This window comes from Balaenoptera ricei, chromosome 10, assembly GCF_028023285.1.
Source record: "Balaenoptera ricei isolate mBalRic1 chromosome 10, mBalRic1.hap2, whole genome shotgun sequence".
Lineage (NCBI taxonomy): Eukaryota > Metazoa > Chordata > Mammalia > Artiodactyla > Balaenopteridae > Balaenoptera > Balaenoptera ricei.
In genome coordinates, this window is record NC_082648.1 from 86,173,815 (window position 1) to 86,182,119 (window position 8,305).

The following is an 8,305-nucleotide window of genomic DNA, read 5'->3' on the forward strand; positions in this document are numbered from 1 at the left end:
CCCATAAGGTTAGCAGCAGATCTTTCAGCAGAAACTCTGCAAGCCAGAAGGGAGTAGCAGGACATATTTAAAGTGATGAAAAGGAAAAACCTACAACCATGATTTCTCTACCCAGCAAGGGTCTCATTCAGATTCGATGGAGAAATTAAAACCTTTCCAGACAAGCAAAAGCTATGAGAATTCAGCACCACCAAACCAGCTTTACAACAAATGCTAAAGGAACTTCTCTAGGCAGGAAACACAAGAGAAGAAAATGACCTACAAAAACAAATCCAAAACAATTAAGAAAATGGTAATAGGAACATACATATCGATAATTACTTTAAGTGTAAATGGATTAAATGCTCCAACCAAAAGACATAGACTGGCTGAACAGATACAAAAACAAACCCATATATATGCTGTCTACAAGAGACTCACTTAAGATCTAGGGACAAATACAGACTGAAAGTGAGGGGATGGAAAAAGATATTCCATGCAAATGGAAATCAAAAGAAAGCTGGAGTAGCAATTCTCATAACAGACAAAATAGACTTTAAAATAAAGACTACTGCAAGAGACAAAAAAGGACACTACATAATGATCACGGGATCAGTCCAAGAAGAAGATTTAACAGTTGTAAATATTTATGCACCCAACATAGGAGCACGTCAATACTTAAGGCAAATGCTAACAGCCATAAAAGGAGAAATCGACAGTAACACAATCATAGTAGGGGGCTGTAACCCCCCACTTTCACCAATGGACAGATCATACAAAATGAAAATAAATAAGGAAACACAGACTTTAAATGACACATTAAACAAGATGGACTCAATTGATATTTATAGGACATTCCATCCAAAAACAACACAATACACTTTCTTCTCAAGTGCTCATGGAACATTCTCCAGGATAGATCATATCTTGGGTCACAAATCAAGCCTTGATAAATTTAAGAAATTGTATCAAGTATCTTTTCCAACGACAATGCTATGAGACTAGATATCAATTACAGGAAAAAATCTGTAAAAAATACAAACACATGGAGGCTAAACAATATGTTACTAAATAACCAAGAGATCACTGAAGAAATCAAAGAGGAAATCAAAAAATACCTAGAGACAATTTACAATGAAAACATAACGATCCAAAACCTATGGGATGCAGTTCTAAGAGGGAAGTTTATAGCCATAGAAGCCTACCACAAGAAAGAAGAAAAATCTCAAATAAACAATCTAACCTTACACCAAAAGGAACTAGAGAAAGAAGAACAAACAAAACCCAAAGTTAGCAGAAGGAAAGAAATCATAAAGATCAGAGCAGTAATAAATGAAATAGAAACAAAGAAAACAATAGCAAAGATCAATAAAACTAAAAGCTGGTTCTTTGAGAAGATAAACAAAATTGGTAAACCATTAGCCAGACTCATCAAGAAAAAAAAGGGAGAAGACTCAAATCAACAGAATTAGAAATGAAAAACGGGAAGTAACAACTGACACTGCAGAAATAAAAAGGATCATGAGAGATTACTACAGGCAATTATATGCCAATAAAATGGACTACCTGAAAGAAAGGAACAAATTCTTAGAAAAGCACAACCTTCCAAGACTGAACCAGGAGGAAACAGAAAATATAAACAGACCAATCACAAGCACTGAAATGGAAACTGTGATGAAAAATCTTCCAACAAACAAAAGCCCAGGACCAGATGGCTTCACAAGCGAATTCTATCAAATATTTACAGAAGAGCTAACACCTATCCTTCTCAAACTCTTCCAAAATATAGCAGAGGGAGGAACACTCCGAAACTCATTCTACGAGGCCACCATCACCCTGATACCAAAACCAGACAAAGATGTCACAAAAACAGAAAACTACAGGCCAATATCACTGATGAACATAGATGCAAAAATCCTCAATAAAATACTAGCAAACAGAATCCAACAGCACATTAAAAGGATCATACAACATGATCAACTGGGGTTTATCCCAGGAATGCAAAGATTCTTCAATATACGCAAATCAATCAATGTGATACACCATGTTAACAAACTGAAGGATAAAAACCATATGATCATCTCAATTGATGCAGAAAAAGCTTTGACCAAATTCAACACCCATTTATGATAAAATCCCTCCAGAAAGTAGGCACAGAGGGAACTTACCTCAACAAAATAAAGGCCATATATGACAAACCCACAGCCAACACCGTTCTCGATGGTGAAAAACTGAAACCATTTCCACTAATATCAGGAACAAGACACAGTTGCCCACTCTCACCACTACTATTCAACATAGTTTTGGAAGTTGTAGCCACAGCAATCAGAGAAGAAAAAGAAATAACAGGAATCCAAATCGGAAAAAAAGTAAAACTGTCACTGTTTGCAGATGACATGATACTATACATAGAGAATCCTGAAGATGCCACCAGAAAACTACTAGAGCTAATCAATGAATTTGGTTGAGTAGCAGGATACAAAATTAATGCACAGAAATCTCTGGCATTTCTATACACTAATAATGAAAAATCTGAAAGAGAAATTAAGGAAACACTCCCATTTACCATTGCAACAAAAAGAATAAAATACCTAGGAATAAACCTACCTAAGGAGATATAAGACCTGTATGTAGAAAACTATAAGACACTGACAAAAGAAATTAAAGATGAGAGGGCAGACATAAGAAGCAAGAAGAACTACAATCCTGCAGCCTCTGGGAAAAAAACCACATTCACAGAAAGACAGACAAGATGAAAAGGCAGAGGGCTATGAACCAGATGAAGGAACAAGATAAAACTCCAGAAAAACAACTAAATGAAGTGGAGATAGGCAATCTTCCAGAAAAAGAATTCAGAATAATGGTAGTGAAGATAATCCAGGACCTCGGAAAAAGAATGGAGGCAAAGATCGAGAACATGCAAAAAATGTTTAACAAAGATCTAGAAGAATTAAAGAACAAACACCTAGAATAATTAAAGAACAAACAAACAGAGATGACCAATACAATAACTGAAATGAAAAATACACTAGAAGGAATCAATAGCAGAATAACTGAGGCAGAAGAACAGAAAAGTGACCTGGAAGACAGAATGCTGGAATTCACTGCTGCAGAACAGAATAAAGAAAAAAGAATGAAAATAAATGAAGACAGCCTAAGAGACCTCTGGGACAACATTAAACACAACAACATTCGCATTTTAGGGGTCCCAGAAGGAGAAGAGACAGAGAAAGGACCCGAGAAAATATTTGAAGAGATTATAGTCGAAAACTTCCCTAACATCGGACAGGAAATAGCCACCCAAGTCCAGGAAACACAGAGAGTCCCAGGCAGGGTAAACCCAAGGAGAAACACGTCAAGACCCATAGTAATCAAATTGACAAAAATTAAAGACAAAGAAAAATTATTGAAAGCAACAAGGGAAAAACGACAAATAATATACAAGGGAACTCCCATAAAGGTAACAGCTGATTTCTCAGCAGAAACTCTACAAGTCAGAAGGGAGTGGCATGACATATTTAAAGTGATGAAAGGGAAGAACCTACAACCAAGATTACTCTACCTGGCAAGGATCTCATTCAGATTTGACGGAGAAATAAAAGCTTTACAGACAAGAAAAAGCTAAGAGAATTCAGCACCACCAAATCAGCTCTACAACAAATGCTAAAGGAACTTTTCTAAGTGGGAAACACAAGAGAAGAAAAGGACCTACAAAAACAAACCCACAACAATTAAGAAAATGGTAATAGGAACATACATATCAATAATTACCTTAAATGTCAATGGATTAAATGCTCCAACCAAAAGACACAGGCTCACTGAATGGATACAAAAACAAGACCCATATATATGCTGTCTACAAGAGACCCACTTCAGACCTAGGGAAACATACAGACCGAAAGTGAAGGGATGGAAAAAGATATTCCATGCAAAGGGAAATCAAAAGAAAGCTGGAGTAGCAATACTCATACCAGATAAAATAGACTTTAAAATAAAGAGTGTTACAAGAGACAAGGAAGGACACTACATGATGATCAAGGGATCAATCCAAGAAGAAGATATAACAATTATAAATATATACGCACCGAACATAGGAGCACCTCAATACACAAGGCAACTGCTAACAGCTATAAAAGAGGAAATCGACAGTAACAATAATATTAGGGGACTTTAACCCCTCACTTACACCCATGGACAAATCATCCAAAATGAAAATAAATAAGGAAACACAAGCTTTAAATGACACAATAGACCAGATAGATTTAATTGATATTTATAGAACATTCCATCCAAAAACAGCAGATTACACTTTCTTCTCAAGGGCACATGGAACATTCTCCAGGATAGATCACATCTTGGGTCACACATCAAGCCTCAGTAAATTTAAGAAAATTGAAATCATATCAAGCATCTTTTCTGACCACAACGCTATCAGATTAGAAATCAATTACAGGGAAAAAAATTTAAAACACACAAACACATGGAGGCTAAACAATACATTACCAAATAACGAAGAGATCACTGAAGAATTCAAAGAGGAAATGAAAAAATACCTAGAGACAAATGACAGCAAAAACATGACGATCAAAAACCTATGGGATGCAGCAAAAGCAGTTCTAAGAGGGAAGTTTATAGCAATACAAGCCTACCTCAGGAAACAAGAAAAATCTCAAATAAGCAATCTAACGTTACACCTAAAGGAACTAAAGAAGGAAGAACAAACAAAACCCAAAGTTAGCAGAAGGAAAGAAATCATAAAGATCAGAGCAGGAATAAATGAAATAGAAACAAAGAAAACAATAGCAAAGATCAATAAAACTAAAAGCTGGTTCTTTGAGAAGATAAACAAAATTGATAAACCATTAGCCAGACTCATCAAGAAAAAGAGGGAGAGGACTCAAATCAATATAATTAGAAATGTAAAAGGAGAAGTTACAACAGACACCACAGAAATACAAAGCATCCTAAGAGACTACTACAAGCAATTCTATGCCAATAAAATGGACAACCTGGAAGAAATGGACAAATTCTTAGAAAGGTGTAAATTTCCAAGATTGAACCAGGAAGAAATAGAAAATATAAACAGACCCATCATAAAAAATGAAATTGAAACTGTGATTAAAAATCTTCCAACAAAGAAAAGTCCAGAACCAGATGGCTTCACAGGTGAATTCTATCAAACATTTAGAGAAGAGCTAACAGCCATCCTTCTCAAACTCTTCCAAAAAACTGCAGACGAAGGAACACTCCCAAACTCACTCTATGAGGCCATCATCACCCTGATAGAAAAACCAGACAAAGATACTACAAAAAAAAAAAATTACAGACCAATATCACTGATGAATATAGATGTAAAGATCCTCAACAAAATACTAGCAAACAGAATCCAACAACACATTAAAAGGATCATACACCATGATCAAGTGGGATTTATCACAGGGATGCAAGGATTCTTCAATATATGCAAATCAATCAATGTGATATACCATATTAACAAACTGAAGAATAAAAACCATATGATCATCTCAATAGGTGCAGAAAAAGCTTCTGACAAAATTCAACACCCATTTATGATAAAAACTCTCCAGAAAGTGGGCATAGAGGGAACCTACCTCAACATAATAAAGGCCATATACGACAAACCAACAGCAAACATCATTCTCAATGGTGAAAAACTGAAACCATTTCCTCTAAGATCAGGAACAAGACAAGGATGTCTTGGGTGGTCTCACCACTATTATTTAACATAGTTTTGGAAGTCCTAGCCATGGCAATCAGAGAAGAAAAAGAAATAAAAGGAATACAAATTGGAAAAGAAGGAGTAAAACTGTCAGTGTTTGCAGATGATATGATAGTATACGTAGAGAAACCTAAAGATGCCACCAGAAAACTACTAGAGCTAATCAATGAATTTGGTAAAGTTGCAGGATACAAAATTAATGCACAGAAATCTCTTGCATTCCTATACACTAATGATGAAAAATCTGAAAGTGAAATTGAGGAAACACTCCCATTTACCATTGTAACAAAAAGAATAAAATACCTAGGAATAAACCTACCTAGGGAGACATAAGACCTGTATGCAGAAAACTGTAAGACACTGATGAAAGAAATTAAAGACGATACCAACAGATGGAGAGATATACCATGTTCTTGGATTGGAAGAATCAATATTGTGAAAATGACTATACTACCCAAAGCAATCTACAGATTCAATGCAATCCCTATCAAATTACCAATGGCATATTTTACAGAACTAGAACAAAAAATCTTAAAATCTGTATGGAGACACAAAAGACCCCAAAGAGCCACAGCAGTCTTGAGGGGAAAAAACGGAGCTGGAGGAATCAGACTTCCTGACTTCAGACTACACTACAAAGCTACAGCAATCAAGACAGTATGGTAGTGGCACAAAAACAGAAATATAGATCAATGGAACAGGATAGAAAGCCCAGAGGTAAACCCACGTACCTATGGTCAACTAATCTATGACAAAGGAGGCAAGGTTATACAATGGAGAAAAGACAGTCTCTTCAATAAGTGGTGTTGGGAAAACTGGACAGCTACATGTTAAAGAATGAAATTAGAAAACTCCCTCACACCATACACAAAAATAAACTCAAAATGGATTAAAAATGTAAATGTAAGGCCAGACACTATAAAGCTCTTAGGGGAAAACATAGGCAGAACACTCTATGACATTTCTCCTAGAGAAATGGAAATAAAAACAAAAATAAACAAATAGGACCTAATGAAACTTCAAAGCTTTTGCACAGCAAATGAAACCATAAACAAGACGAAAAGACAACCCTCAGAATGGGAGAAAATATCTGCAAACGAAGCAACAGACAAAGGATTAATCTCCAAAATGTACAAGCAGCAGATGCAGCTCAATATCAAACAAACAAACAACCCAGTCCAAAAATGGGCCAAAGACCTAAATAGACATTTCTCCAAAGAAGATATACAGATTGCCAGCAAACACATGACAGGTTGCTCAACATCACGAATCATTAGAGAAATGCAAATCAAAACTACAATGAGGTATCACCTCACACCAGTCAGAATGGTCATCATCAAAAAGTCTACAAACAGTAAATGCTGGAGAGGGTGTGGAGAAAAGGGAACCCTCTTGCACTGTTGGTGGGAATGTAAATTGATACAGCCACTATGGAGAACAGTATGGAGGTTCCTCAAAAAACTAAAAATAGAGTTATAATACGACCCAGCAATCCCACTAGTGGGCATATACCCTGAGAAAACCATAATTAAAAAGGAGTCATGTACCACTATATTCACTGCAGCTCTATTTACAGTAGCCAGGACATGGAAGCAACCTAAGTGTCCATCAACAGATGAATGGATATAGAAGATGTGACACATATATATAATGGAATTTTACTTAGCCGTAAAAAGAAATGAAATTGAGTTATTTGTAGTGAGGTGGATGGACCTAGAGTCTGTCATACAGAGTGAAGTAAGTCAGAAAGAGAAAAACCAGATACCATATGCTAACACACATATATGGATTCTAAAAAAAAAAAATGGTTCTGAAGAACCTAGGGGCAGGACAGGAATAAAGATGCAGACATAGAGAATGCACTTGAGGACACGGGGAGGGGGAAGGGTATGTTGGGACGAAGTGAGAGAGTAGCACTGACATATATACACTACCAAACGTAAAACAGATAGCTAGTGGGTAGCAGCCGCATAGCACAGGGAGATCAGCTTGGTGCTTTGTGACCACCTAGAAGGGTGGGATAGGGAGGGTGGGAGGGAGACGGAAGAGGGAGGGGATATGGGGATATATGTATATGTATAGCTGATTCACTTTGTTATACAGCAGAAACTAACACAACATTGTAGAGCAATTATACTCCAATAAAGATGTTAAAAAAAACAAAGATAAAATTAAAAAAATTAAAATGTCAAGAAAAAGAAAAAGAGGGAAATGTGAAAGAGTTTTAAAAAAATAAAAGTATTCATCTTTATAAGTCAGCAGGGAATTACAAATTAAAGCCCTAATTTAACACGAGTACTCTCCCACCAGAATGGCTAAAATGAAAAAGATGGAAAATACCAAGGCTTGGAAAGGACGTGCAGCAACCTGAATCCACATACAACACTGGTGGGAGTGTAAATTGGTACAACCTCTTGCAGAACTGTTGTACCAAACAAAAGCTGAACGTACGCAGTCCCTAAGATGCAGCAATTCTGTTCCTAGGTATATACCCAAGGGAAACGGATCCATGTGTTCACCAAAAGACATGCACTAGCGTGTTTGTAGCAGCACTGCAAATAGTAGCCCCCAAATGGAAATTTCCCA